General features: G+C 37.5%; 1 long non-coding RNA gene and 1 pseudogene across 1 annotated transcript; one reads left to right on the top strand and one right to left on the bottom strand.

The window, feature by feature from the left end:
• Window positions 1-1,349: 1,349 nt before the first annotated feature.
• On the bottom strand, window positions 1,350-17,363 carry LOC122309134 (annotated as a pseudogene).
• A 2,798-nt stretch (window positions 17,364-20,161) lies between these two features.
• LOC122309123 lies at window positions 20,162-21,265 on the top strand. Its single transcript, XR_006242347.1, has 2 exons — window positions 20,162-20,377; window positions 20,900-21,265. It is a non-coding gene; the product is annotated as an uncharacterized LOC122309123 (long non-coding RNA).
• The last annotated feature ends 2,018 nt before the right edge of the window (window positions 21,266-23,283 follow it).

Raw genomic sequence — 23,283 nt, 5'->3', positions numbered from 1 at the left:
GAAGACCCATTTTCTTCATACTATAACAGTAATAAAGTATTTTAATAATATCTAATTTTGGTTAATTTCTTCCACTGGAACTATAGCTGCTAACTTCGTTGATTCAAATCATAACATCACCATTTTTGTCCTCTATGTTGTTTTTAAATACTTCCAAAAAAAAAAAAAAAATCTAATGTAGAAGCATGAGAAATCCCTCTTTGACTCTGTGTTTCTGATCTCTCTTGGTTAATGAGGGTGATCGTTTTTCTAATATTGAATTAGCAACTTAGGAAGTGAGAAAAGAACTCCTTACATTTATAGTTCTATGGTTGAAAATCCTACTATTTTGAGAACACTCTATTGTTATTCATTATTTTATTATTACTTTTCACTACTATTTACTAATATTCAATATTTTATCAGTATTTTTTCATTACTATTCACAAAATATCTGAAATCAATTCACTATCCAAATGCAACCTAAATTGCAATATTATTGCTTCATAGAACTATAGTTGAACGGGTGTCAAGCATGCAGCAAGAAAAGTCTATGAAACTAATTTCTGTGGCTTCCGGCAAATTTGGTATGACCAAAACTTCTCAAACAAGTTTGTGAAGAAATTTATGGGCCTAACTTATTTTATAAAACCGATTCAACAAGATAAGGTTGTTTATTACTTATAAACATCACCAAGACCTTGTCCATAGATATAATGTGAGATTTATTCCTCAACACCCTCCCTCACTTGCAGTCTAGTTTTATCCTTGTCTTTGTCATGGGGTAAGTAGTGTGGGGCTTTTAGCTTTTTACAACCACAAGACTTGCACTTATTTGAAGTTCAAATCAAAATTTATTGTTGTTTCATGTCAACTAAGTCTATCAAGGACAAGCTATAAAATCATGTTTTTCTACAACAATAAAATGTTGGGTGAAATTTGGAGTTGGGTTCAAATGCAAAGGCTCTACGTGATCTAATGTCATACTAAAATACCCCTTCTATAAAAATCGAAGCTTATGAAGATTTTTTAAATATAGTTATTTAATTTTTTAATAGCTACATTCACAACAACGAGCACAGTCAATCTTTCTCAGCTTTTATAGGGGCAAAGAATCATAATCTTTGAAGAATTCATTTGTTGATTTGACTTTTCAATGACTGTTTGAGTCTTGCGTGTTTGTGCTCCCATACAATAATTCCTGTAGTATAAACATATGAAAGGGTCATTATGGGATTAATTTTTATGAATCTTGCTCATAGACATTATAACAGTGAGAGAAACATATATCGAGGGTTCTTGGTCTTAATTCCAAACACAATCTAATGCAATGCATTCATGTTAGGTTGGTCTTCCTTCCTAATGAGAAACCAACTAGTGGGACTACATGATGAACATTGTCATTGAGTCTTCTAGTCACATATATGTAGAGTGACTACTTTGCTGCTGAATTAGAGAATAATATGCGCCACCACATCCAACGGCGAGTAGATCCAAGTGTGATCCGAGTTCCACAACCTTACCATCCCTTATCACAGCTATGTTGTTTGCCTTCTGTATTGTGGATAGTCGATGAACTACGATTACACATGTTCTGCCTACCATCGTCTTCTCTAGTGCCTCTTGGACTAGATTTTCTGACACACTATCAAGGGCGCTGGTTGCCTTGTCCAAGAGAAGTATTGTTGGGTCCTTAAGTATTGCTCCAGCTAGTGCTATCCTCCGCTTTTGGCATCCTGATAGTTGCGCTTCTCTTTCTCCACAGTAAGTATCATAGCCATCTTTCATAGAACTGCATTATAAAGTGTTTTTTTCCCTATAAAGCAGCCTGCCGTAATTTTTTTCTCTAGCAACATAAAGAGGAGGGATCCATACCTTAAATTCATGAGCATTTGCAAGTATTGTTGCCTTCCTTACTTCAGATTCTGAAGCATGCTCTTTACCATAGACGATGTTCTCACAAATAGTTCCAGCAAAGAGAGTGGGCTCTTGACTCACTAATGCAATATGTGACCTTAACTTCCTTAAATTGTAGCTCTTGATGTAACATTCATCTATAAATATAGATCCCCTTATGGGGTTATAAAATCTTTCAATCAACCCAATAACAGTGGATTTGCTTGAACCACTCTGTCCTACTAGTACCATGGTTTTCCCGGCTTCAATCTTGAGACTTAGGCCCTTGAAAATTGTTTGGTTAGGCTTACTTGGATAAGACAAATACACATTCTTAAGTTCTATATGACCCTTGATATACTTTTTAACTCTAATACCGGTGGAGCTTTAGGTTCAATCTCACTTCTTCTGTCTATGATTGCAAAAATTGATCTAATGGCATTGCTACCTTTGGCTATATCAGAAGTCATACTTCCTGCATCTGCAATGTTCTTACCAGTGCTAATCAAGATGAAGAAAGTGTTAGACTATTAGAATCTTTAGTAGAAAATCCTGGAGTATCTGCACCAATTCTTCACTCCATCTATTTTGTTACCAATTCAAAATAATCCAACTGTTAGCGTGACTTTCTCCTACAAACATGTATTTGATTGTTTCCTTATTATACGCTTGACAGTTCCATTGTACAGCTATAAATATAATGGAAAACTACACGACTTAGGTGTGTTAGCTTGGTGTGTTAGCCAAGCCAAAGATATCTCGTGTGCTCATCATTCTGTTGAATAGTTAAGATCTTACATGGTATCAGCCTAACATCCTATAAGCTCACACTTTTCAAACGATCCTTTCTCAAGCTTCTGCACCATCCAAATGGCCAACACCAACGACACCCCCATCCCTGAACCTATCCTACCTCCATCTACCACCACTATTTCTGTTAAGCTAGACGGCTCTCACAATTATTTGGCATGGAAAATGCAGTTCCTTAATCTCCTTCAAAGACATGACTTAGTTGGCTTCATTGATGGTACTGACGCAAAACATCTTGCCTCTAGTTCATTAAATCCTGCCTATGTTGTTTGGCAGAAGAAACACGTTTATCTCCTTGGATGGATCCTTGCATCTCTTTAGGAAAAACTTGTTTCCACTGTTTATGGATTGGAAACGTCTAAGCAAGTCTGGACTGCCCTGCAGACTCGCTTTTCTTCTCAATCTCGTTCTCACATTTCCCATCTTAAACATCAACTTCAAACATTGACTCAAAATACCAAATCCTGTTTCGAGTATCTTGAAAATGCCAAAAATCTTGCAGATCAATTGGCAGCAGCTGGTAAACCTATTGACGATCAAGACTTGATCTCCTTTCTTCTTGGTGGCCTGTAATAATCATACACACCGTTTGTCACATCTTTTAATTTTGCATCCCGTGACACTGACTTCACATTTGAAGACTTTCAAGTCGAATTGTTGGGCTATGAAAATCTTCTGGAGGTCAATCAATCTGTTCCTAGCATGGATAGTACTCACTTTGCATTTGCTGCAAACAAATCTAAGGCACCTACTTATGTGAAAAAGAAAGGACCTCCACTCCCTCCCACAAAAATGCAGAATGCAGGTTCCTTTATTTCTCGACCACACAAGCAGACCAAATCTACTCCTCCACAACTCCCCAACAACCACCCGGTTTGTCAAATTTGTGGTAAATCTGGCCATACTGCTATTGATTGTTTTCACGGTTTTGATTATTCATATCATGGTCGTTTCCCTCCTCAAGATCTCGCAGCAATGGTGGCTGAGACTAATGCCACATTTGATCATCAAGTTTGGTACATGGACAGCGGCGCCAATGCCTATATTACATCAGATGCAACTAATCTCACTCATCAGCAGCCCTTTCATGAATCAAAAACTGTAATTGTCGAAAATGGTTCAGGTCTGCAAGTTCTAAACACTAATTCTACCACCTTTAACTTCGGCCAATCCAATTTTCATCTAAACAAAATTCTCCATTGCCCACAAGTAGCTACCAATCTTATCTCTATCAATCAATTTTGTTTAGATAATAATTGTTACTTTATATTAACTGCTAATGATTTTATTATGAAGGAGAACCTGACTGGTAGAATTCTACTTCAAGATGTGGTTGAAAACGGCCTCTATCCACTAGTTGGGTGTAAGACTTTTCATAAGAGCCTCACATGTCTTTCAGCAACAATAGGGGTTCAAGCTAATGCAGATACTTGGCACTCAAGACTAGGACATCCCTCTAGTGTCATTTTAGATAGTCTGTTTCATTCAAATAAACTCGTTGTCAAAGGTCCTTCAAATAAAATAGAGTTTTGCTCAGCTTGTCAACTTGGCAAAGCTAAGAAACTACCTTTTCCAGAGTCTAGTCGCCAGTCTTCTGTTCCTCTTGCTTTAATCCACTCTGATGTATGGGTTTCCCTTGTACAATCAACTGGTGGTTGTTCCTACTATGTTTTGTTTATTGATGATTATTCAAGATATTCCTGGCTATATCCTTTGCACAAAAAATCTGATGTGTTTGCAACTTTTGTTAAATTTAAAACCATTGCAGAAATTTTTTTCTCAACATCAATAAAACAAATCGAAACAGATAATGGTGGAGAGTTTACTTCCAACCAGTTTAAAATTTTTTTAACTACACAAGGTATATACCATAGGTTGACTTGCCCACACACTTCTCAACAAAATGGAATTGCCGAGAGGAAACATAGATACATCCAAGAAATGGGACTAACACTTCTAGCCCAATCAAGCTTGTCCCCCCAATATTGGGTTGATGTGTTCCTTACTTTAGTGTTCTTAATAAACAGATTGCCTACCAAAGTCTTAGATAATATGACACCTTACTTTTTACTTCATAAAACTGAGCCAACTTATATGGACTTGCGTGTTTTTGGATGCGCTTGCTATCCACTCCTTCGACCATATAACGACCATAAGTTAGCATTCTGAAGTAAAAAGTGTCACTTCCTAGACTATTCTAACTGTCAAAAAGGATATAGGTGTCTTTAATTAGCAACTAAACGGGTATACATCTCACGACATGTAATCTTTGATGATAAATCTTTCCTAGCTAAGGAACTAGCTGAGAACACCACATCTCGAAGAACAAATCCTACTGCAGGTAACCCATTGATAATTCCAAATTTAGTTATATCTAGTAATTTATTATCTGACATTTCTGCAGTTGTTCCACCTTAGAATGATTCTTCTTCTCCTTCAATTGAAAGGCCAATTCTTGCGGCATCAAACTCTGCACAACAATCTCCACCTCCTGCATCCAATAATTGTTCTCCTCCTCCTCCCCCCTTAAATTTTGAAAATTCCATTGACCCAGAAATTTTCATTCAACCAATATCTCCTTCTCCACAGGTGCCGCAAGAACCCGATAATAGCTCCAACAATCCAATTATCCAGCCTACTTTCACTCAAATTCAAACATGTTCCAAAACAGGTCACTCTCAACCAAAATCATTTCCTAATTACAAATTATTCTATAATACCCGACATCCTTTGCAAGCTTTTTTCACAGTCTTGGATACTCCTGAACCAACCTCCTACACTCAAACAGTTTCGGATCCACAATGGCGTGCTGCAGTGGAAGGAAATTTGATGGATTGATGAAAAATGGGACTTGGTCTCTATGTCCTCGTCCGCTTGATAAACACATTGTCCAGAACAAATGGGTATAAAAAATTAAGAGGAGACCAGATGGCAATATTGAACATTTTAAGGCTAGAGTCGGGGCCAAATGGTATGATCAAAAGAGTGGTATGGACTACCATGAAACTTTTTCACACGTGATTAAGCCAACTACTATTTGTTTAGTTTTGGCTATTGCAGTTCATTTTCACTGGCTCATTCGACAATTGCATGTGTCGAATGCATTTCTACATGGATTTCTAGATGAAGAGGTGTTTATGGAACAACCAAAAGGTTTTGTTGATGAGACCAAACCGAACAATGTTTGCAAATTATATAAGCCTCTTTATGGTCTTAAGCAAGCCCTAAGAGCCTAGTTTCAACAATTATCACAGCAACTTCTTGAGCTTGGTTTTCATGAATCCGTCAATGACTACTCTCTATTTACTCAACATACTGAAAATGTCAAAATTTTTATCGTAATATACGTAGATGATATTTTGGTGACAGGATCTGATGTCAACGAGGAATGTTAGGCACCCTATTAAGAGAGAATTATGGAGGAATGTTAGGCACCGTTTGTTGTATATAATTGACTTTCCATGTATAGTATTCGGTGGCATAGTTTATATAATAAAGAAGAAATCTCAAGGCCAAGGCATTCGGCCATTTACATAGAGTTTTATCTTATTCTAGACATGGTGTCAGAGCTGTGTAATTTTTTTTTTTTCTAAGTGTTTTCTATTCTCGGTTTCTCTTTCTGATCTCAACGTGAAACACTGATCTGTACCTCTCGGCACCATCATCTCGACAGATTCTGCATCTCTTGGTTTCGTGCTCTGCAGGTTCTCAGTGTAGCCCAAGTAGCTCCCGTATTTCTTTCTGCTCAAGTAGCTCCGAGGGTAGGTTCTCGGCAGAAGGAGTTGCATAAAACGGGAGAGGCAGAAGGGCAGGTTCTCGGCAAACCCCATCATTCTGTTGGCTTCAGTCTCATTTCTCTCAGTCGGTGCTCTGCAATCCAACTATATATTTTTTTCCCAGCAGCTTCACGTGGGTCTCTTTCGGCAAGAATATTTTTTTTCCAGCAACTTCACGTGGGTCTCTTTCGGCAAGAATATTTTTTTCCAGCAGCTTCACGTGGGTCTCTTTCTTCAATTAAAGCGGCAAGAATTTTTTTCTTCCAGCAGCTTCACGTGGGTCTCTTTCTTCACGTGAGCTGTTAAGGTGCTGCGTTGTGTGTAACGTGGCTGTCGGAACATTAAAGCGGCAAGAATATATTTTTTTTGCTCCTTCCCGTGGGTCTCTTTCTTCACGGGTTGGCTCTATTTTTTTTCTATGGATTCTGCACCTGTATGTATCAAGTTTACGGGCAACAATTATTCTACATGGGCGTTTCAGTTTGAACTCTTTCTTAAGGAAAAAGATCTTTGGGGTCATATTGATGGCACGGATGTTGCCAAACCCTCTGCTTCTGAAAAATCTCTGGATGACACGTCTTCTCCGTCATGGGCTGTGCTTGATGCACGCATCATGTCTTGGCTTCTTGGTTCAGTGGAGCCTCATATTGTCACCAACTTGAGACCCTATCGCTCCGCTCAATCTATGTGGGCTTACTTGAAGAGAGTTTATCATCAGGATAATGATGCTCGTCGCTTTCAGTTAGAACATGCGATTGCCATGTTTCAACAGGGTAGTCTTTCTATCCAGGACTACTACTCGGCTTTTCTGACCCTTTGGCATGAATATGCTGATTTGGTTACAGTGGATGTTCCCGATGCCGCTCTTCGCACTATTCAGACTCTTCATGCGACTAGCAGCCGTGATCAGTTTCTTATGAAGGTACGTTCGGAATATGAATCTGTTCGCTCCTCTTTACTGAACAGATCTCCTGTTCTCTCTCTTGATATTTGTTTTGGAGAGTTACTTCGTGAAGAACAACGTCTTAATACTCAAGCTATTTTAGAGCAATCTCATGGTAGTTCTGGGATGACTACTGTAGCTTATGCTGCCCACGGACGAAGACCACCTATAAATTCTAAAAACTTGCAGTGTTTCTGCTGCAAAGCATATGGGCATATTGCTGCCAATTGTTCTAAGAAATTTTGCTCTTATTGTAAGAAGAAGGGTCACATTATCACAGAGTGTCGTATTCGCCCTCAGCATCGTCCGGCCCAAGCATTTCAGACTTCGGTTACTATTCCTCACGCAGCACATGGCTCTCCTTCCGCTGCATCCTCTGATTCTGCACCTCCTGCAATGAACTACTGCACCCCCGACATGGTGCAACAGATGCTCATTTCGGCCTTATCAGCAATGGGGTTCCAAGTTAACAATTCTACTAAACTCTGGTACGTGGACTCGGGGGCCTCCAATCACATGACTAATAATCTCACTGCTTTATGCCATGTCCGGCCTTACGTTGGTCAATCTGCTATTCAGACTGCCAATGGCAGCTCTTTGCCCATAGCTGCTGTCGGAGATGTCTCTTCAAAGCTCACTGATGTGTTTCTTGCTCCTCAGCTTTCTACGAATCTTATTTCTGTTGGCCAATTAGTTGATAATAATTGTGCTGTTAATTTTTCTGGTGATGGTTGTGTTGTGTAGGACCAGGTAACGGGGGAGCCGATCGCGAAGGGACCTAAAGTGGGGCGCTTATTTCTACTATTTTTGTCTGTTCCCAATTTCTCTCCAGTTTCTTCTATTAAGTCTTTTGCTTGTAATAATGTTTCAGATCTTAGTATGGTATGGCATCGTCGTTTAGGTCATCCTCATACTCAAATCTTATCTCATGTATTGAACTCTGGTTTACTTGGTAATAAAAATCGTTCTTCTTTATCTCTTGAATGTGATTCTTGCAAACTTGATAAAAGCAAAACTCTTCCCTTCCCTTTGCATGCTAGTAGAGCATCTCACTGCTTTGATCTTATCCATAGTGATATTTGAAGACCTTCTCCTGTTCCTTCACATGAAAAGTTTAAATACTATGTGACTTTTATTGATGATCATAGCAGATTTACTTGGGTTTACTTTCTTCGCTCTAAATCTGAGGTCTTTCGTATTTTTATTGAATTTTTAGCGTATGTTGACAATCAATTTTCTGCTTCTATTAAGACATTACGCACAGATTCTATTGGTGAATATTTGTCTACTAAGTTTCAAACATTCTTGGCTTCTAAGGGTATTATTCATCAACGTTCATGTCCCTCTACTCCTCAACAAAATGGAGTAGCCGAACGCAAAAATCGTCATCTCCTTGATGTGGTACGTACTCTCTTGTTAGAATCTTCTATTCCATCCATGTTTTGGGTCGAGGCTCTAAAAACAGCTACTTATTTGATTAATCGTTTGCCTTCTCAAGTCTTAAATATGGAGTCTCCCTATTTTCGCTTATTTGCTACGCAACCTAGTTATGATAATCTTCGTACATTTGGTTGTGTATGTTTTGTGCATTTGCCTCCTCATGGCGACATAAATTATCTGCTCAATCTGTCCGCTGTGCTTTCTTGAGATATAATGTGTGTCAAAAGGGATTTGTGTGTTATGATCATACTTTACATCGTACACGGATTTCTAGAAATGTTATTTTCTTTGAAAATCAACATTTCTTTCTTCTGTCTTCTGTGTCATCCTCTTCTACTGTGATTCTTCCTTCCTTTGAACAGCCATTCTCAGATTGTCATCCCGTCAGTTCTCGCTTTAGACCAGGTTTTGTGTATACAAGACGCTCCCGCCCACAGTCTCTTCCGGTGGCTCCATCGATATCTGCTCCTACCATGCTTCAGGACCAATCAATTGCAACACCCTCAGAGCACTTGGCACGTCGCTCTTCTCGAGTGTCAGTACCTCCGGATAGGTATGGATGGTTTGCTTCTGCTCTTACTGCTACATTATCCAATTTTGATATTCCCACATGCTACTCACATGCTGTCAAGCAAGATTGTTGGCGACAAGCTATGCAAGAAGAAATTGCTGCTTTAGAGGCCAGTCACACCTGGGATATTGAGCCATGTCCTCCTACCATTGTTCCTCTGGGTTGCAAATGGGTTTATTCAGTCAAAGTTCAATTTGATGGACGTTTGGAACGTTACAAAGCTCGACTTGTTGCACTTGGGAATAATCAAGAATATGGTGTCAATTATGAAGAGACCTTTGCTCCTGTGGCTAAGATGACTACTGTTCGTTTGATTCTAGCTCTTGCTACTTCCAATGATTGGCCACTACATCAGATGGATGTTAAGAATGCTTTCCTTCACGGTGATCTTAAAGAGTGTATTTACATGAAGCCATCCCAGGGATTGTTCACCTCTCCGACTTCACATGTGTGTAAGCTTCGTCGCTCCCTTTATGGTCTCAAGCAAGCTCCAAGGGCTTGGTTTGATAAATTTCGCACAACTTTATTACAATTTTCATTCAAGCAAAGCAAGTATGATACTTCATTGTTTCTTCGGAAATCAGACATGGGTATTGTTGTTCTTTTAGTTTATGTTGATGATATTGTGATCACTGGTTCCGATTCTGTCCTACTCAGCCAGCTCAAAACTCATCTCTTACAGTCCTTTCATATGAAAGATCTTGGATCTCTCACATATTTTCTTGGTCTTGAAGTGCGTCGTAGTCCTTCTGGTATTTCACTCAATCAACATAAGTATGCTGGTGACTTGGTAACTACAGCTGGCCTACAAGAAGCTACTTCTATTGATACACCTATGGAATTAAATGTCAAGCTTCGCAAAGAGGAGGGTGACTTACTTGTTGACCCTCGATTATATCGAAAGTTGGTGGGTAGCCTTGTTTATCTCACCATTACTAGACCAGACATTTCTTTTGCTGTACAGCAAGTCAGTCAATTTCTTCAGGCTCCTCGTCATCTTCATTTGGCTGCTTTCCGTAGGATCATACGCTATGTTCAGGGCACTTCTGCCCATGGTTTATTCTTCCCGGCTAGCAACTCTACTAGTCTTGCTGCTTATTGCGATGCTGATTGGGCTGGTTGTGCAGATACACGACGCTCCATCACTAGTTGGTGTGTGTTCTTAGGTAATGCATTGATCTCTTGGAAGAGTAAGAAGCAAGATAGAGTTTCTAAGTCTTCTACGGAATCGGAATACCGGGCGATGTCTTTAGCTTGTTCTGAAATTATTTGGCTTCGAGGTATGCTTGCTGAGCTAGATTTTTCAGAGACTGATCCCACACCTCTACATGCCGATAATACAAGTGCTATTTAGATCACGGCCAATCCTGTCTATCATGAGCGCACGAAGCATATTGAAGTCGATTGTCACTCTATCCGTGAAGCATTTGAAGCTCGTGTTATTACTCTTCCACATATTTCTACTGAACTTCAAATCGCTGATATCTTCACCAAGGCTCTCACTCGTCATCGACATTGCTTCTTAAGTAACAAATTGATGCTTGTTGATTTATGGGCATCAATTTGAGGGGGGCTGTCAATGAGGAATGTTAGGCACCGTATTAAGAGAGAATTATGGAGGAATGTTAGGCACCGTTTGTTGTATATAATTGACTTTCCATGTATAGTATTCGGTGGCATAGTTTATATAATAAAGAAGAAATCTCAAGGCCAAGGCATTCAGCCATTTACACAGAGTTTTATCTTATTCTTGACATCTGACACCTCAGAAATTACCAAACTCATTCGACATGTGCAGAGTATTTTTCATGTCAAGGACCTTGGTTCTCTATCTTATTTTTTAGGTGTGGAGGCTGATAGGAACTCACAAGGATTGCATTTACATCAAACAAGTACATTTGTGATCTCTTAGACCAGACTCAAATGGTTAGTGCCAAGCCCCTTACATTGCCTACAATGGCAAGTACCAAGCTGTCCAGTATAGAAGGAGAACTAATATCTGATCCTTCTACTTATCAACAAATCATTGGGGCACTCCAATACTACACAATAACACGTCTTGATATTTCTTATGTTGTTAACCAGCTATGTCAGTATCTGCACCAGCCAAGAACTCCACACTGGCAGGCTATGAAGCGAGTTCTTTGCTACTTAAAGGGCACTGTAAACCATGGACTGTTCTACACACCATCTCCTCTACAATTACATACCTACTGCGACTCTGATTGGGAAGGCAATCCAGACAATAGAAGGTCTACTAGCAGCTATGGAACTTTTTTGGGCAGAAACCTGGTTTCGTGGAGCTCCAAGAAACAAAATGTGGTCTCTCATTTGAGTACTGAAGCAGAGTACCATTCAATGGCACTTGCTATAGCTGGAGTCTATTGGCTTAGAATGCTTTTCAAAGAGTTGGCTATTGGTCTAGTCCACATACCGACTATATGGTGCGATAACATTGGGGCAATTGCAGTTGCTTCAAATACGGTGTTCCATGCAAGAAAGAATCAAGTAGAGATTGACTGTCATTTTATTTGGGAGAAAGTATGCAACAATGATATTAAAGTCCAACATGTCTCAACTGTGGATCAAATAGCAAACGTCTTCACCAAAGGCCAAACTACACAACGTTTTCAGTATCTAAAGAGCAAATTAATGGTCTGTCAAAACCCCATTAATTCGAGGGGAGTGTTAGACTATTAGAATCTTTATCAGAAAATCTAGGAGTATCTGCACCAATTCTTCACTCCATCCATTTCTATTACCAATTCAAAATAATCCAGCTGTTAGCATGACTTTCTCTTACAAACATGTATTTGATTGTTTCTTGATTATACGCTTGACAGTCCCATTGTACAACTATAAATATAATGGAAAACTACACGGCTTAGGTGTGTTAGCCAAGACAAATATATCTCATGTGCTCATCATTCTGTTGAATAGTTAAGATCTTATAGAAAGCTTGAAATAGGTGTTTTGGGGTGACCGATTTCTGATTGACTGACCTCCCTCCGTACCAGAAAGTTAAAGATATGGCAGTTGTAGTCAAAAACCTGAAAACCACGACTGTTTGACACTCTCCCTCCTAAGGCCATCAATTGCTGCTCCAAATAGACAGAGTATTCTTGTCTATGAGGAAAATGCTGTGATGGTTTGGTGGTTGATGATAGCTTCACTTGCTAGTTGACTACCCTTTCTTTGTGCTTTCTTAGCCTTTTTAGACAACCTTTTCATCAAAACACTCCTTGAATAGAAGCTTGCAATGAGTAAAGGCTGCATGGCAATCATTACAATGGCTACCCTCCAAGTGACTACTAGTCCAAGGACAAAAGCAACGGAGGCACTAAAGAAAACCTGAACCAGCAATGACATATGCTCCACAATTAGTGAGCGTATCATGTTAGCTTCTGTGGCTAAACGTGCAAAGATGGCTGCACTTGTATTATCATCTTGATCAAACCATCCTATCTCAAAGGTTAGCAAATTTTCAAGCATATTTTCTCACACCCGTCTTGTTAAACACTCTCCCATAATTCCAAAATTGTAGTGTTGTAAGAGATTGACAATGAAGCTAAGAACTGCTAGGCTGAGGAAGATGCAACTATAAAATCTGGTTTCTGATCTTATGGAAGAATTGTCATCTTTGAATTAAACTGAAACAAATGTTCCCAAGCAGTAGGCATGAATTGGTTGAATAGTTCCAAAGCAAGCAGCGCCTAAACATCCAAGTAAAGATTGCTTCCACTCGGGTGCACTCATCCGTAGTAACCGCCATTGGGAAACTAGAGGATAAGGATGGGTTTTGGATGTTCCATCATTATCATGATCGTAGGATGTATTTCTAATGAGTGTGTAAGATCAATGGAGAAAACTTAGCTGAATGGGTAGGCTGGGCTACTTTGCCTACTTGATCTCACATTGATAGGTGTCTGTGGAGCCATGGCACTAATCATTCTGCCAAGATTTGTATCCTCTCTTGGATGGTAGAAATTATCAAAGGCTTCATTTTGCATTGCTGGATGCTGCAAGTGAACCATTTTGCTATAGACCCCACCTTCTCCATTATTCATGTGGATCAGCTCATCATGAGACCCAAATTTGACCATACTTCCTGATTGAAGAACCACTATCAAATCAGCCCTGAGGATTGTGGAAAGGCAGTGGGCAATGATGATTGTTGTCCTTCCTTCTGATGCCTTGTCCAAGGCTTCCTGTACTATTCTTTTAGACTGCGAGTCCAAAGCACTAGTGGCTTCATCAAACAAAAGGATTCTTGTATCTCTGATTAAAGCTCTTGCTATAGCAATCCTCTGCTTTTGCCCCCCAGACAATTGAACTCCAAATTTCCTTACCTGAGATACAAGGAAAACTTTTCCAAGCCAAAATTAGCATTGAAAATTATCTTTCACTTGGCTAAGAAGTAATAATCATGACTTACTTGAGTTTCATATCCTTGAGGAAGTTTGATGATGAAGTCATGTGCATTTGCAGCCTTAGAGCATTGGTATTGGTTTAGCTATTTTAATTTTTAAAATTTGACTAATATGTAACTTTTTTTCTTTTAGCTAATAACTCAAAAATTAAAATCTACATTGGATTAGCTAGTATACTCTTTATAATAATAAAATATTATTATTTTTTATTATTTATATTTTTTAACTTATTTTTTATTTTTTAAATACTTTTTATTTTTATTTCACAATCTCCAATATCGTCCAAGAATCATACATTCCAGCTTTCACAACGGAATTCATATATGCGGTTGACAATGACATTGGAATTTATATATGTATAAATCGAATAATTGAATCTCATATTCTAGAAAATGTGAAGGATTTTTAACTAAATATGAGAAGGAAACTTGGCCGCAGGTAGTAAAATGAAAGGGATTAGCATTGCGAAGTGAACTCGAAAAATGATTAAATATTCAATATGAAGAGCTTCAGTTCATTTCAAATATGACTTCTCTTTTAAAAAGACTGTAGCTCATATTGTAAATGAAAATGGTTTAACTAATTTGATGTAGATCATTTTTTCTCCCAGTTGGCTAAATTATAAAGAGCACTGGCATTTGGCTAAACCAATGCCAGTGCTCTTAGCTGCATGGATCTAGTCTTAGCTGCATGGATGACTAGATCCATTGGAGCTTCTTCCTTGCCAAACATAATGTTCTCTTTTATGGATGTTGCAAAGAGAATTGGCTGTTGGTTAACTAGTCCCATCAAGGACCTTAGCCACTTAACCTGTAGTCTCTTTATTTTGTACTTATCAAGAAGAATGTCTCCATTGACAGGGTCATAAAACCTCTCTGGTAAAGAAATTATTGTAGACTTTCCAGAACCACTACCTCCCACTAGACCTACCGTCTTTCCAGCTTCCACTCTAAGATTGGATCCTCGAAGTACTGGGGTATCAGGTCTTGATGGGTAGCTAAAGTCAATCTCTTTAAATTCGATTTCTCCTCTGACATTTGACATCAATCTCTTTAAATTCGATTTCTCTCTGACATTTGACAGAATTTTACCTTTTTCAGCTTCGGAGTCTATAATTGGAATCCGATCAATCATCTCCAGAAACCTGGTGGCAGCAATTGTTGCCTCCAAGATGGAGGAGAGATTTGGGAGGCCATTCATAATGGACCTAAAGATACAAGATTAAGGATGTGAGTTATGACAGAGAAACTTCCCAAGTAATAATTGAAGGCTATTGATGTTTATATTCTTAAATAATAACAACATTATCTTTTCCTTTCCTCTCTATATTCCAAACAACAAAATTTTATAGAAGGGAACTGAACTTGAAAAACTTCTGAAGTACTTGGAGAATTCTTCAATAACTTAAAATAATTTCTATTATACTCTTTTCGGTAACAAACACTGCATTCCAAATATTTTTTAATTAAATATCATATTTCTATTAGATTTTTGAATTTTGAAGTTTACAAGGCACAAGGTGCAAATGCTTCCGAACCACAAAACATGTCAGTGCCAATTAAAATCAAATGATGGAAGAATTATAGCAGTATGAGTGAAAGTAACTCACACTCCTGCCAAGATGCATGATACAAACTCCAGAAAAGAAAACAAGTCCTCCTTTCTCTCCTCTTTCAGTGACTAGAACACTACCGACCCAAGCCTGGACAGCCAAAACTGCATAAATCATCCCCATGCTCCCCTATCATCATTCCCTTTGTGAGGCCTTGCTTTATGCCAAGCTCCATACTTTTCTGGAGTGCACAGCTGAATCTATCCAGTGCTTGATGCTCCTCAACATATGAATAGACAGTGCGATTGATGATATTGCTTGTTCTGCAATCCCACCAGCAATTCCATAGGCATCCCTTGCCTTTGACCCGAGGCTATTCATTTTCTTTCCAAACCCAACTCCTGGAACGATAAACAGGAGCGAGAATGGAAGAGCCACCAATGCAAGTCGCCGAAAAAGCACAAATGCAATTATTAGGTAAGAGATGAATGATGTAAGGTGAGCCAGGCAGTTGGGTAGCTACAGTAAAATAAATGTAGATGAAGTTAACAAAATAGAATGAAGAAGAAATAAGAATCTCTTCTATCACAATCAAAAACCTTCTCAGCCATAGTGTCTTGGATTATATGGGCATCAGAAGAGATGGTAGAAACGACTTGGAAGGTGGTGGAAGAAGCGGCATTGTTGTCATAGAAACCAGCTTCATGCCTGAGGACTGCCCTTAAGTATTCTACTCTCATGCAATATGTTGTCTCTCTGCAGTTCTTGTCCAGCATAGTCCCTCTGTAAGTATGAAGTGTATAGGCATAGTCAGAACTCAAAAGTTTTAATCTAGTGCGGTGCATTAAAAATTCAATTGCTCCTAGTTACTGCTCTATATGCAGATTATGATTAAAAGCTGTTATACTATTACTATATGCTGATGTTTCATATTGTTCTTACCAATCAAATGGCCGTTCCAATTACTGTTTTCAGCGAGAAAATATTGGAAGTACAACTAACATGTGTTTTGGTAGAAATGGCAAAATGTTAAAAAACGACGCTAGGCTTGATAAATTTACTCCCAAGTTCTTGCTTTCATGTGGGTAATAAAGAGGGAAAAAAATGAAGATATGGAAATGAGAAGAAATTTCAATTTCGAGCTAGCCTCTAGGGTGCAAGATGAAGAAGCCTAATCCATCTGATGGGAAAAGATTGGACTTCTAAGACATTTTACATGGATATCTGTTGAACTTTGAAGACCAGATCATTCTATAAAGCAGGGCAAGTAGAAGCATTTTCTATTCTCTCTCTCTCTCTCTCAAACATGAGTCAAATTTCTTACCAACAAAAGCCGATATCCCAACTCCAATGGCAACATAAAGCAGCCTGAGTGAGTACTGCAAGAAAAAGGCATGAGGCTCTCTTACATATAGATATATCTGGTCCTGATGTAATTTAAAACCGTACTGCAGTTAGTTTGCATACCTTGTTAACAATTTCAATGGAGAAAGAAATCCCTGAAGTTCCTCTATACTCATTGATCAAGCCGCTGAGAACAAGCATCGTGAGTGGAGTCATTAGCCCATCACCAATGCTGCCCAAAGTACCGAAATCAATAGCAATGTCCAGACCATCACCAATGCTGCCCAAAGTACCGAAAATCAAGAGCAATGTCCAGAGACTCCAGACCATCACTGTACCTGAAAAGATGACCTATGCTCCCCATATCAATTGCTTGATCTTCAACTTTTCATTTATTTCTGCAATCAAAAGCACTGTCACTGGCTAAAAGAGCTTAAAAAGAGTTAGTGTAGCCACCCTTTTTGGTTTGTTCTGTTGTTACGTTTCTAATATCCAGTGCCAAATGGGAGAAATATGAAGGATTTCTTAGAAAGCCGGCCTTGTTTTGTCATCATTTACATTTCTTTATCAAAACCCTTAATTCTTTGTCATTTGCCTCGACGCATTCTCCTAAGTAATCTCTCCCATCAAGTCCAACGAGGTAACTAGCATAGGCAAAAAAAAAAAAAAAAAAAAAAGAGTACTTCTAGTGGATGCTCTATAATATAATTTTCTTTAAAATATAAAGAAATTTTTTCAAAAGTGCCCTCAGCGAATCTTGTATTCCATCATTCATTTTACATTTTGCTACAAGAACTCACTAGATGTGGAGGGAATTATTCATCATTGTAAATATTTTAAATTAGTCTATCTTATTGATTTTCCATGAGAGGAAAAATATTAAAAAGTATAATATTTAAATTATATGAAGAAATAATAAATAAGCTGATATATAATATATTGTAAAACTCAATATATAAAATAAGAATAAATAAATTTTAGTAATGTATTTTAAAAAATAAGATGAAGAATCAATCAGAGTGCTACAATGTTAATCAGGAAAGGCTTATCTATAACATTTCGTCCTAATTGTTTTTTTAATATATAATTTACGGATCAACAATTTTGCTAATTTTAAGCTATTTCATTCCTTCACGTCTTAAATAACTAATCAAAATTATTTTCATAAAAATTAAAAGTCTTCTTTTGTTTATAATATTTGTTTTTTTTTCATTTTATGTTTTATATTAAAATTAATGACCAGAGAAGCTTTAGAATTAATAACTAATTTAAAATTAAGTCAAGAAAAAAGACTAATTTAAAATTATTTTTAAAAAAATTTTAAAATATTGAAAATTTATCGTCTTCTTCTGTTTATAATATTTCGTTTTTTCATTTTTATGTTTTATATTAAAATTTAAAATTAATGATCAGAGAAGCTTTAGAATTAATAAAAGCTTCCCCGTAAGGAAAATGCTATTCTTTACGTTGGTTGAAGTTACCACTGAATCATTTTTTTTTAATTTAATGATTAAGTAAATACTTTTTAATAATAATATGATTTTTATTTATTTATTTAAAATATTTAAAAATATTTAAAAAATACATGTAAAAAATGACATAAAAAATAAACATAAAACCACTAGTGGGAGCCTCACGGGAGCTCCCACGTAGGGAGTAGTACCGCATTATAATAATAATAATAATAAATACTATTTAGTCATTCAATGTTGCCATTCAAAGTTATCTCTTCAAAAAACGAGATAACGTAAAAGAACTTAATCCCTTCTAGTGAGAGAAGCTTTCTCTTCTTTCTAGGTAAAAGACTAGGAAACCGTCCAGAGGTAGAGCCCTCTCTCCCTACTCCAACCTTTTTCCTTTTACCATTCTTTTTGTTTGTTTAGTGTTGTGCCCGTTTTCTCTTCTGGTAATAAAAGTTGTTTGGCTACGATTTTGGTGGATTGAAAGGCCATCTCTAGAGACTGTGTCCCGAGGCCTATACCTTATTATATCACCCAGCTGGGCAGAGAGACATTTCACGTTCGAGGTGGAGGATCTCGGTTTCATATGGCCGATGTTCTTGACTATTCTGGTATGGTCTTCTATGGGGACATTTAAGAGGGTTTACAGTGTGAGTTGGTCAGGGTGTTTTGCTCCTGGAGATGAAGGTTTGCATGATGGTTTGGAGTGCTTATCGCTGGGTAAAAGAACTCTATTTTATCCATGAAAAACAGAGGGGTTGTTATCAAGATGCATGCCGAGCTGCATGGAGAGGTTAAAGCATTTTCTGGGAAGGAGCCTGGTCGTAACTCATGGCAGACACTCCCATGGATGGTGGTCAGAGATCGAGTGTCTCCGTGCTTAGATAGTATCTTAGTTGTTTTTTCATTTTCTCCTTTGGTTGTTAGCTCTGTTTTTTGGCTATGGGAGTCTATAATAAGCCTCTCGGCAGCTCTGTGCTTGGTTGTTATAAGATTAGAGGCTAGTTTTCATCTCTGGTTTTAGTATTTGCCAGCCCAAAGTGGAGGTTATTGGATTTGGTTTTAGTCTTGGCCAGCCCACATGGGAGATGATGTCTATGGCTTGTCAGTATTGTAGAGTCTGACGGCAACGAAGCTGGTTACGTGGATTGGGAAGAGGGGGATGCTCGATGAGAAGATTGTTGTGCTGTGGAATTAATGAGGCAGGGGCTTCTGGGTGGCTTGCATGAGCTTCAGGGTGGAGTAGTCTATAGCATATCAGAGCAGACTGTGGATGGGCAGATAGTGGAGAGCACAATACTTTCTTATTTTTATTTTTATTCTTTTTTTCTGTTAGGGTTGTGTCAGTGTGTTTTAGTTTTACTATTTCTCTTAAGTTAATAAGAATATTTTGAAATAGGCAATTCCATTTCCTCTTTTGGAGGAGGGGGTAGTGAGTCCCTATCATTTTTTAAAGGATCCTCTCCTCCTTTTGGAGGGTGGGGTGGAATGTGAAATGTATTTGTTTTTTCACATACAAGTTGAGATGGACATTTCTGTTTTCACAAAGTCTCGCATCTCAGAAGGGCTGTGTCATTAGAGAGTTTTTTTGAAGTTTTTAGATAGTGTCTGGCACACTGAAAATTGTGTGCGGAGGAGTTTATAACTGATGAGTAGTTGGCTTGTAATCGGAATTTATATCCGGACTTTTTTATCACTGCTGTAACTTCCTTCCTTCATTCATGAATTGAATTCTATTTAAAAAAACAAAAAACAAAAGTTCTCTCTTCAATTTTAACCTTTTTAATTTTAGTTTTTTTTATTTAATAATTAAGAAAGTTATTATTAATAAAATTATTTATTTATTTTTTCAATAGTTAAAGGGATTAAATAAAGACTTTAAAAAATTGATAAATAAAATTACAAAAAGCACCAAAATAATAATACTAATAATAATAATAATAATAATAATAAAACAGATTTATTATTTGCGATGCATCTCCTTGAATGTATCATATAATACCTCTGAGGAACCCTAAAAAATTTCAGCCAAAACAAATTTGCCGAGGCATAGGAGAATACATTGGAGAAAATGGTGAAAGTGTCCACCTACTTTGCAATGTCACTTGGAGCCTTCTTATTCTGGGAATCCATGGATAAGCTTCACGTTTGGATCGCTCTACATCAAGACGAAAAGGTTTTAATCTTTTTCTCAATTTCCTTGCTACTCATGTCTGCCGTATGTATTTGCTTCAAATTTCAAGGAAAGGCCCCCTCTGCATCATTTTCTTCTCTTTCCATCAAGTAAAAAGAATTTTCTCGATTTGGTTAAACCCTAATTTCAATTTTCAAATGTAGAGAATATCTTTGAGATTAAGACTTTCCGTATGCTAGCAAGATCTCTGTTTAGTTGTGATCTTTCGGCTGTCCCGAACGTAGTAGTCGATCCATTTCGTCATTGAACTGGTCAAAATTCCGATGTTTGATGAATTCGTGCCTTTGTTTAGTTCAAATTAGATTTTTTATTTATTTTTCGTTCAAGGCTGCTTATAACTGTTTATATAATATTTCCAATTTGAAAGATATGGTTGCTGATTTTTATGTTATCCGCATTATATTGTTTTGATAGGTAACAAATAGATGTCTAAGCCTTAAAGATTATCCGGATCATTGTCTTCTGTAGTGAGATTAAATTAGTTTTTTGTTCATTTTTTGACAGAGAGAGAGACAGGAGAAGGAAGCCGAGATCAAGAGAGTCCGGGAGGAGCTATTGAAACAAGCCAAACATAGGGACTCTCTCCTGTGATCGCGTTGTGTTTTGATGCGGGTGGTTTTTTCTCTAAATTTCTCTCGTTGTTATTTTTACCTGAATTGTCTAGTGCCGTATGGATAAAAAAGCATAACAATCAACTTATCTGTTTCAAGCTGATTACCTGCTTTATGAACCAGCGCAATTGTATCTGCCTGCATCTGTTGGAATGTTTAGTGAAGTTGGTTTTAATAAGACTGTTACATCTTCTATGAGTTTATTTGATGTAATAGGAGCAGTAATTGAAATTAAGAGAAACTGCACGTTTTGCTTGAATACTTTGCCTTGTTGATTATATTAGAGGTAAACTGCGAACTGCGAACTGTCATTGAGAAAGTAAGGCTGGATTTTGTCTCACTAGCTTGCTTTTTTCTGTATTGTGCTTGGAAATTATTATGTTTGGTGTAAAACAAATGTCTAGAATCAAGGCCTGTTTGGCCAGCTGAATGTACATGTTTATGTGCGACAGACTGAAACCATCTTGAATGTATGCATGTGAGTTTCTTCCCGGTGATCTTTTAATAAATTCACTGCAGTATATGTAGCAGTTTAAGCAGAGTTGGAGCAATTCTTCCACAAGTTTGCAAAATAACATCCACTTGTTTTAATTTTAATAATGCAAGTGTTTGATAGATACCCTCTTTAGATCTTTCATGCGCAGCCTCGTTTTTTTATATTTTAAACTAAAGATTCTTTCCTATGTATAATGAGTTGATTTCATCAGCTGGTTCCTGGCTCTGCAGAATTTCTGCTCCAATGCTGTCGATAGGACCCTTTACCTTTTTTTTGTTTTTTGTTTTGTTTTGATAGAAGAAATGAACTTTACTGAATCTAAACAGAACATTACATCTGGTTTTCAACCCAGACAACTTGTGAAATGAATTGTGGAACTTGATCCCACCACATTACAATATGGTCTACATTCCATGCATGCCTAGCAAGCCAATGGGTTGCCTCATTCCCCATTCTGTTAACATGCTGCTGAATTCTGCAGTTGCCAACAGGACCTTTTACTTTTGTAAGTAAAAATAATAGTATTAGTGGAAACCAGAGGGAGTAACTTCCATATAAAAAGTATTCTCCATAACTAGCCATCCCAAATACAGTAAATGCAAAGAATCTGAAAATTTCAAGAGATTACTTCCATCTAAAGAATTAAAAAAAAATTTAGTGTTTGGACATATCAGTGCCAAATAGTAGTTTAAGAATGTTTAGATTGGGATCTAGTATATATTATGTATAAGGTATAACTGTCTTAGTTTTCGTGTAGGGCTTGTTTCTGTGGGATAGAATCTGGTTGGTATAGGGCTTGGTTTGGTGGTTTTTTTCCCCATTCATTCAGGTGGTTCTCATGTATATTTCTTGGGTACAGTGGTACACCCTTCGGTTTTTAATGATTTTTCATCACTTATTTATTTGTTTTTTTAAAAGGAGGTTATAACCATATTGAAGATACAGCTCAGGAATATCAACCCTCATGCTTCTTCCATACATAGCCTTTACAAAAGTTATGCCTTCGTGCTCTCATGGTAGGTGACACCAGCATCCTGAAAGCACTTTATGCAAAAATCAACATTGTCAGAAAGATTTCCTTGGTGTCAGCTTTAAAACCCATTTCATTGCCACATTAGATGCCCATTAGTTGTAGGTTCAAAATCTTTCCCACAAGAATTGGCATGATGGCCATCAAAGGACTAAGGTGGAGGACTTATAAACTTTTGTTGCAGTCTTAATGTTTCCTCTGTATCACATGGTTTCAAGTTCTTGTGCTTCTTCAGCCCGTTTGAATCATTAAGGAGAGTAAGTTGCATCTTTTGATATGTGATTCTGCGTTACATTTGGAACTGTTTTGGTCTATTGTGGAAGCAAAAATTAAAAATAAAATAGAAATAGATGATGGTGCATGTACATATTCATCGAACCAGTAACAAGGATGTGATGGATAATTAAAGATGCTTTGTTATTATCTGACACCACTACTCCCTTTCAAGTAAGTCTTGTTATCATTGTCTTGGAATACATTTTACATGGACGAAAATAGAGTTGCAATGCAGATGTTGTAAAATATGTCAAAGTCAGAGGTGACTCCAAGGATAGGGTATATTCATCTGCCAAACCATCTATCTACAGATGCCTCTTTGTACATTTTGACAGAATTGTGCTTTACCTTAGCTGAAAATTTGTAAATATATGTCTTAAAGGAGAGGTGTCCATGCTTATAGAACTGGCAAGCGTGTTTTGTCATCATTCACATAAAAAAGTGCGCAACATGTGTTGCAGTGCATATCTTACTG

Source organism: Carya illinoinensis, chromosome 5, assembly GCF_018687715.1.
Source record: "Carya illinoinensis cultivar Pawnee chromosome 5, C.illinoinensisPawnee_v1, whole genome shotgun sequence".
NCBI lineage: Eukaryota > Viridiplantae > Streptophyta > Magnoliopsida > Fagales > Juglandaceae > Carya > Carya illinoinensis.
Note: the sequence above shows the minus strand (reverse complement) of the source record. Positions and strands in the feature narration are given on the sequence as shown.